At 35.5% G+C, this 9,466-nt stretch overlaps 1 long non-coding RNA gene across 1 annotated transcript in view; it reads left to right on the forward strand.

Annotated features, from left to right (window-relative positions):
* LOC131997175 (uncharacterized) overlaps positions 1-4,355 on the forward strand; it is a 49,866-nt gene extending 45,511 nt beyond the window's left edge. The window contains exon 3 of the long non-coding RNA XR_009398099.1: positions 3,802-4,355. This is a non-coding gene — a long non-coding RNA (uncharacterized LOC131997175). The remainder of the gene's footprint in view (positions 1-3,801) is intronic.
* Positions 4,356-9,466: the final 5,111 nt, after the last annotated feature.

The raw sequence follows: 9,466 nt of genomic DNA on the forward strand, positions 1-9,466 counted from the left end.
ATATTTTGTATAGATCGGACCAAAATTGTGGCTTCTCAGCCTTATAAGTCCATATCGGATGAAAGATATATGGGAGCTATATCTAAATCTGGTCCGATTTTGACGAAATTTGGTACACACATGATGACGTCGAATAAAACATCTAACGCGAAATTTTGTATAGATCGGACCTTTAAAGACCATATCGAATGAAAGATATGTATGGGAGCTATATTTAAGTCTGGTTAGATTTGGTCGAAATTTTGCACACATAAGCGGACGTCAAAAAAAAAAAACATATTATGTCATATTTTGTAAAGATCGGACCAAAACTGTGGCTTCTACAGGCTTAAAAGGGCATATTGGATGAAATATATATGGGAGCTATATCTAAATCTGAACCGATTTTTCGCAAAATCAATAGCTTTTGTCCTTGGACCAAAAAAGAGACTTGCGCAAAATTTCATGACAGTCGGACAACAAATGCGACCTGTACCTTGATCACAATGATACATGGACAGACATAGCTAAATCGAATCAGGATTCTAAGCAGATCGGTTTACTTATCAATGGATCTATTTCTTCTCCTTCTTAGCATTGCAAACAAATGCACAAAGTTATAATACCCTGTAGAACAGTGAACAGTGATGGTGTAGGGTAAACAAAGAAACTCGAGGAAACAGAATCTCATTCTAGCTTAATATATTAACCGTCCTAGGGAATTTCAATGTCTGTAACTTAACCGATTGGGTTGAAATTTCGCACGGCTGTTACGACTTCTAGTATCCATGAAAACTTATGGTTGAAATCAGTATACAACGTAATATAGCTCCCAGATAAATAGGTTTTGCGAATTGACTCAATAAGTAGAAGTTGCAAATCTTACATTTGGCTCACGACAACTTCTATTATATCTTCAAACATCCAAACAAACTATGGCCCAAATATACATACTTACTAAGTAAGTGTTACAGATTGTTTCATGCATTTGCCATCGTAAGTAATTTTCTAATCGCCCGGATCTTCTGCAACACTTTTCCATTTGTTTCGAGGTGTTTTTATATCCTCCACCATAAGATGGGGGTATACTCTAGAGGGCGCAGCCTCTGATTTTCAAAACTGTATAACTTTTAACTGAAATGTCGGATGTTGGCGCATAATGCAGCAAAGTCATTGTAAATGTTGTCAAATCAATCAAAATGAAAATTGAACTACAAATGCCTTAAAAAATTGCAAAAAAATTGCCATAATTTCAAAAAAAAACTAAAAGTAGATTATCCCCGAAAACAGTGGAGATAATTCCTTTTTGTAGGAATTTTTGAGCACTATCCAGAATTTTGAAAATCGGACCACCTTGGAATTTTACACATGATCTCGATAACACCCCAGTTATCTCTATCCGTTCTAAAATGGTACATTTTTACTAGTTTTTTCGAATCCATCCGAACGTACGTTGGCCAAAGTTGCTTACATTGTATGTGTCCCAATGCTCGCGGGCATTGGAATTTATGTCTGGTTGTGTGTTGGTGGCCATCTCTGGTTTATACCGTCCAACACCTTGATTTGAGTTGTTGAGTCTCATTTTTTTTTGTGAATATATTAAAATTTGGTACGTAGAGTACATTACGCCCTGTAACCATCATTTAAATGTCGACCTCATAAAAATCGGTTTCCCGATTTAACTTTTTCAGGCTTTAGAAGATTTAATAACAATCAGAATTAAATGCAGTGGATTCGGCCTGGCCGAACTTAGCAAATTTCTAATTGTTTTCGAATGAATTTTTACAAGCAATTCTTCTCTCAAACATTCCAAGTACTACCTCGTTTCGCGAGTACATATGAAAATATGGGTAGACAGGGTCTTGTGTAATGTAATTTTCGTTCTTGGAATACCTACTTAATAAAAATTTGAATCAATTAGCCTTCGTTATTCTTCGTTTTATTTCAATTCGGGTCTCCTTCGTTCTGTTAAGGTTGTTCCGAGTTGTTATACTCTCCACCATATACTAATTTCGTCATTCCATTTGTAATACCTCGAAATATGCGTCTAAGACCCCATATGGTTATATATTGTTGATCGTCATGACATTTTAAGTCTATATAGCCATGTCCGTCCGTCTGTACGCTTAATTTCGTAGGAGTAAAGCTAGGCGCTTGAAATATTACACAAATACTTCATATTAGTGTAGGTCGGTTGGCATTGCAAATGGGTCAAATTGGTCCATATTTTGATATAGCTTCCACATAAACCGATATCGGGTTTTAACTTTTAGAGGGCGCAATTCTCCCCCGATTTGGCGTGGCGTTTCGGTATCACTTCCAACAACTGTGCCAAGTATGGTTTAAATCGGTTGACAACCTAATATAGCTGCCATATAAACCGATCTCACGATTAGACTTCTTGAGCTTGTTACGGGCGTAATTCTTACCCGATTCAGTTAAAACTTTTATATGTCGTTTTGATATGCCTTCCAATAACTGTGTCAAATATGGTTTAAATAAGTTGATAACCTGATAAAGCTGCCTTATAAAATGAAATTGAAAATTTGACACTCTGAGCCATTGGAGGTCGAAATGTTTACTCGATTTACCTGAAGTTTTGGAGATGGTATTTTTCTATGACTTCTAACAGCCATATCGGTTAATAACTTGATGTAGCTCATAAGAAATATTAAAAAAGTCATTCCAATAACTTGACAAATACGTTCCATGGTGGAGGGTATATAAGATTCGGCCCAACCGAATTTAACACGTTTTCACTTGTCCTCAGCCTTTTTAGTTAGCCTAGGTTCACGGGGCATTTCGAAACCCATTTTAACAGACTTTTTTTCCATTCTGTCAATGGTGGCAGTTACTGCTCTCAATGACTGGTCCTTAATATCGATGTTGTTGGCGTCAGCGAGCAGTCATTTTGAGTAGTGTGCTATACCTATTCACATCTGCATCTCATATAATCTTCTCCTGCAGGATATTTAAGATGTTACTGATTACATGTCGCCTTGTCTGAAACCTCGATTGGTATTGATAAGTTCTGAGAGAGTGTCAACTAGCATCATACTGCAAAGTAGCAAAAGCTTTCTTCCCTTCTTTGATATTTTCCAGGATATGAAATTCATTTATTACCCGATTTCGCTGAAATTTGTAATAGTGAGTTGTACTCAGGTGTTCGATCCAAATATAGTATGGATTAAACAATATTTAGAAATAACTTTCATATGGACTGATCTTTCCATGTAGGCTTTTAATCTTATAAAAAGTGGTTTTATGCTTTGAAGCAATTTCCATCCGATTTTCCTTCAGTTCTGCACATAATCTTTTGTTTTAACTTCCATCATCCATACCAAGTATGGTTCACGCCAATCTTTTTCAAATGTTATAAAATAACAAGCAGCATCAATGTTCCATTGGCCAAGTTTTTGTGTGGCCCATATTTAGTCTAACTCTCTCTCTAGGCCATTGTAATAGCCCGCCTCTCTCTTTCTTATTTCCTCCGAAAGGTTAAGGCCTTAAAGAGCAACCTAATTGTAGCCGAAAATTATCTGGGAACCCTATCTGGTCATATCAGACACACACAGGCAATTTGCTTTAGTTAATGCTGAGCTTACAAGTGAAAGTGATGTAGTTAACATTATTGTTGTGCCTTTCTTGGCCAACAAAACAAAGTGTGCAAATTTCCCACATAAATAAAATTAAAAAAAAAAAACAAAAAATTGCTGCTGCACTTTTACAAAATGCAATAAAACAAAAAATTACAAAAAGATAAAAAACAAACCAACCAAAGTAAAAGGAAAATAAATTTTTTTTCTTCCACTCTTTGATTAGTTTCCAATGCTGCCATGCTGCACATAAATCAATGGACCAAGCCGGCCGCGGATAGCCACTGAGAGGCCTAAAGTACATTAAAGATTGACGAGAATTCGGTTGTGGAGTCTCTTTATCCATACGCAAAGAAAATGCTATAAAACCAAAAGTGTCTTATAACCAAATTTCGAGACACAACTCATCATCTTCATCATCAACAACAACATCATCGGCCAGATTAACAGTTCATTCATCATTGCTGCTGCAGCTTCAGTCTTCAATTTTCTTCTGCCGCAGCCTTTAAGTCGAGAAACGACGTGCTGCTATTTGTGTCATTATATCGTAACGTAGTTATTCGCCATATTAATCCCATTTTCCATTGGCCTTAATAAGTGGCCAGCGTTACCGCCACACTGCATTGCATTGGATTGAACGCCTTGGCGTTCTTCATTTAAGGCCGTTCAAGCTGTCACCGTAGAAATGCAGAATATCGGTCGATGTTCGCCGCTGCTGCTGCTGTTACTGTTTTTGGTCTGTTCGCTTTACGCTGTTTCAACGGAGGCGTCTCGGTCAAGCGGTAAGTAAAAAGTGATGATTGATTGGTAATGATTTTTAGATTTTCACATTGGTAAGAGTTTTAGAAATGTAGTAAGACATAGCCTTAAATCTAGAAGTGGTATAAATGCAAAACGACTTAAGATTGATTTAATAATATCCAAATTTTCGTTTAAGAATTTAAAATCTTGCCAGATTAGAATGCCTCTAACGTATATCTACCGTTGTGCCATCAAAAAATTGGTTAGATTTATTCAGAAGTGGACCGTTCCGTGACGCAAAGGTCCACCTATGATGCTGAACGCTAGTGTAACCATGGAAGAATCCATCGCAGCTACATATACATATCGAAATCTTCTCCGATCTGAACCAAACACGACTCAGATGCCGAGCAACAACGAACAATTCCGAATTTCAACGAAATCGGGTAATAATGGGCCACATATTTGTTCAAAACAGTAAATTGGCAGATTTGTCCATATGGCATCTATATCCAAATATGGTTCGATCTGCACCATAATCGGGAAGAAGGTGTGAGGGTTTCTACTGCAACTCACTGTACCAAATTTCAGCGAAATTGGGTAATAAATGCTCATGTTACGGGCCTGTATGGCCAATATATCCAAATATGGTACGATACATATTCGTACGTATGTCGAGGAACCTAACATAACACACAGTGCGCAATTTTTTCCTGATGTTCTCGCCAGGACTCGAACTGAGGCGTTCAGCGTCATAGGCGGACATGCTAACCTCTGCGATACGGTAGCCTTCTTATATATTTATATGTACATTCTTTTAATTATACCCTAAACCACTACTGTGGTACGGGGAATTATTATAACTGAATTTGTGGTAACACCCAGAAGGAAGAGAGATAGGTTCATGGATAAGTATACCGATCGACTCAGAATCACTTTCTGATTCAATTTAGCTATGTCCATCTGTCTGTTCATACTAATTTGTGTACAAAGTACAGGTCGCAGTTTTTATCCGATCGTCTTAAAATTTGGTACAGTCATGTTTTTCGGCCTAGAGACGAAACCTATTGAATTTGGAAAAAAATCGGTTCAGATTTGGATATAGTTCCCATATATATGTTCGTCCGATTTGCAATAATAATACAATAGAATGGTCATATGTAAACCTATTTTCACGAACTTTGGCAGGATCGATTTTCTCTTGAATCTCGACATTAATGGTTAATTTCATGGAAATCAGTTCAGATTTAGATATCGCTCTCATACATATATCGCCCGATTTTAACTTCTAGACTCAATGCAAGCGCATTTATTATTCAATCTTGCCAAAATTTTGTACAACGCTTTCCTCGACGACTACCACACCATCTGAGAAGTTTGCTCGAAATCAGTTCAGATTTAGATATAGCTCCGATTTTGAGAAATATTGCAAATTACCGATTGTCTCGTAATTTGGCAGGAGAGATATTCTTATGACTTATAATATTACTGGTGAATTTCATGGAAATCGGTTCATATTTAGATATAGCTACCTTATATGTATATCGCCCGATTTCCACTACTAGAGCCACTGCAAGCTCATTTATTGACCAATCTTGAAAAAAACTTTGTACAACGCTTTTCTCGTCAACTACCACAATATCTGAGAAGTTTGCTCCAAATATGTTCAGGTTTAGATATAGCTCCCATATATATGTTCCTCCGATTTTGAGAAATATTGCAATAAAATATTTGTTAACCATTTGTTAACCGATTCTCTCGAAATTTGGCAGGATGGATTTCTTATGACTCTTAATATTACTGGTGAATTTCATAGAAATCGGTCCAGATTCAAATATAGCTGTCACATAAGTATATCGTCCGATTTTTATTTTATTTATTTTGCCAAACATATTTGCCCGGAATTTGATACGGATTGTTTAATAACCCATCTGAAAACATCCGCCGAGATCCATCAAAATTGGTTCAGAATTGGATATAGCTCCCACATTGTACTTAAAGGGTAGGTGTAGGGTACAATACAGTCAAATTATTTCTGAGTGTATTTGGATTTATTTCGTGGTAATGATATACATTTATATTAAAAACCTTCCATGTTGCGCTAATGAATTTTGTCATTGCGCGAAACTTTAAAATTTGTCAGTTTCTGAGTTTACCATCCGCCCATCACATTTTATTCAACATTTAAATCCCCACCCTCTCCCTCTCTCTAATAGGAGACACACAAGAAAATAATTATTGGTCTGGTAAACGAATAATCGTTCGCTGTCATTAAAACTCTTTTGCCATTAAAGAGTTTTTGGTTTTACAACAAAAGAAATGTACTTTTACCATAGGCGAAGTTGCTAAAGGGTTTACAATAAACAAAGTTAATTATATTCAATAACGCTACGATTATACCTACCGTTTGATATGTGGAAGCGAAACGTTATATAGTTAGAATAAAAGAAAATCTTCGTAATAAAAGTATTTTGTTTCTCGTAAAAATATCTCAAACGTTTCATATTTTTGCGTGTACGATGATCGACAATTTATATATTGTACACAGTCGGAGTAGGATATTTCCCGTCCTTCTGTGGTGGATATAGAAAAGACCTTAAGAGCCGTCCTATCTTTTGTTTGAACAAGAAATGTGTACATTTTATGTCTAGTGCCTCAAAAAGTCTGTTGCCTTAAAATATTTCTTGCCTCTGTTTCTTACATGCTAGTATCAGTGTAACTTAATTGATTGAAATCTCAACTCTTATTGTCACATTATAACCAAAATTCGCACAATCTTCCTTAAGCGGTTATGTCAAAGCAAATACCATTGCAGATGGTTATCATTGTTACGTTATATTGAAACATTTCATAATTTTCCTCATTTTTGGCAATCTCACTTTCCTTCTTTGTTTATGTTAACAAAGTTTATTTTGGCAAATGGGAATAGTTAAGCGTCAAATTGTAGTCATTGTTGATGTTTTGTGTGACTACTTGGCGCGTTACTAATTGAAAACGTAAATGTATCAGAAGCAAAAGACTAAATAAATCATTTTTCCACACTAATATAATGTCCAATATTTAACAATAAGACAATATGAAGTGTCTTGCCTACCACGGTGTCCCATAGAAGAAGCCACTTGTTAACACATTCTGTTAACCATGAATTATTGTGTAACACTTATCACACAGCGTTTACTACGATACTTCGATACAGTAATCATCAAAGCGTAAATAGATAACAACAACAATAATATTTTCAAAACTTTTGTTGTGTATGGTGGCAACATTGCACAGCAAGAGACATACATAGCCACTTGGGTGGATGGATAAATGGATGGATGAATGTCTTATGGGTCGGCTATTAGGGGTAAACAGAGTCACCCATTTCAGTTGAAATGAAAACCGAAATAGACCGCACAGCTTAAAATGGTTGGTTACATCATTAGAGACATTTATCATTTCAAATTATGGGAAAATTTTAATTTTTTCATATTCCAATTTTTTTATTAAGTTTTATTTCCCTCCCAAACATATAAAGTTATAGCTTGCGACGAAATCATGTTTTATACTATTAATTACATTTGTAATAAAAAAAATATCCCTTGCTATCACACTGAGATTTAGTTTAAAATAAATGGATCTTTCGGTGACAAAACAATTTCAAAATGAAATTTCGAAATATTTAATTATTTTTCCTTCACCACCAAAAGACGGGGGTATACAAAACTAGACTTTCCGTTTGCAACACCTCTAAATAAGAAAAAACTAATATATACTAATATTTTTGTATAAAAATAATTTGTTTTGTTCAGATGTTTATACGTGAGATTAATTATTAATAAATTCCCAAAATTTTATAACAATAAATTATGTAACTAAGGCCTCATTGAAAACCAGTAAGGAAAGGCAAAAGGTCGGGCGGTGCCGACTATATAATACCCTTTAAATACAATGTGGGAACTATACATAATACTGAACCAATTTTGATGGACCTCGGCGAATGTTTTTCAATGGGTTATTAAAATTCCCGTATCAAATTTCCAGCAAAGCTAATATGTTCAAGATGTAATAACTACGGTTGCAAAGGACAACAAATTACCCAAAATCTGACGAACATATATTGTATATGGGAGCTACATCTAAATCTAAATCAATTTGGACCAAACTTCTTAGATATAGTGGTAGTCATCGAGGAAAGCATTGTGCACAATTTTGGCGAGATTGGCCAATAAATGCGCTTGCTGTGGCTTTCGAAGTGAAAATCGGGCGATATATATATATGACAGCTATATCTAAATCTGAACCAATTTCTATGGAATTCAGCTGTAATATTAAGAATCATAAGTAAATCGTTCCTGCCAAATTTCGAGAGAATCGGTTAACAAATGCGCAATTTATTGCAATATTTCTCAAAATCGGACGAACATATATATGGGAGCTAAACCTAAATTCTAATTCGATTTCGACCAAACTTAATAGATATTGTAAAAGTCGTCGAGGACAGCGTTGCAGTGGTTCTTGGAGTGAAAATCGGGTGATATGTATATATATGAGACCTATATCTAAATCTGAACCGATTTCCATGAAATTCACTATTAATGTCGAGAGACATTCCTGCCAAATTTCGAGAGAATCGGTTAACAAATCACAATTTTATTGCATTATTACTGAAAATCGGACGAACATATATATGGGAGCTATATCCAAATCTGAACCGATTTTTTACAATTTCAATAGACTTCGTCTCTAGGACGAAAACCTTGCTTGTACCAAATTTTAAGACGATCGGATGAAAACTGCGACCTGTACTTTGTACACAAATTAACATGGACAGACGGACAGACAGACGGACGGACAGACAGACAGACAGGCGGACATAGCTAAATCGAATCAGAAAGTGATTCTGAGCCGATCTGCATACTTATCAATGGGTCTATCTTTCTTCCTTCTGGGTGTTACAAACAAATGCTCTAAGTTATAATACCCTGTACCACAGTAGTGGTGTAGGGTATAAAAAGGGCATCGTATTATGCAGTAAAAAATGTATCTAAAATTAGTATAAAATTTTATTGCGCTTTATGAAAATTTACTTTTTTGTAATGACATTTTGCTAAACTAGGGTAACGTATCCTATTTTCAAAGAAATTGCAAATAGTTCATACTCTTAA

Source organism: Stomoxys calcitrans, chromosome 4, assembly GCF_963082655.1.
Source record: "Stomoxys calcitrans chromosome 4, idStoCalc2.1, whole genome shotgun sequence".
Lineage (NCBI taxonomy): Eukaryota > Metazoa > Arthropoda > Insecta > Diptera > Muscidae > Stomoxys > Stomoxys calcitrans.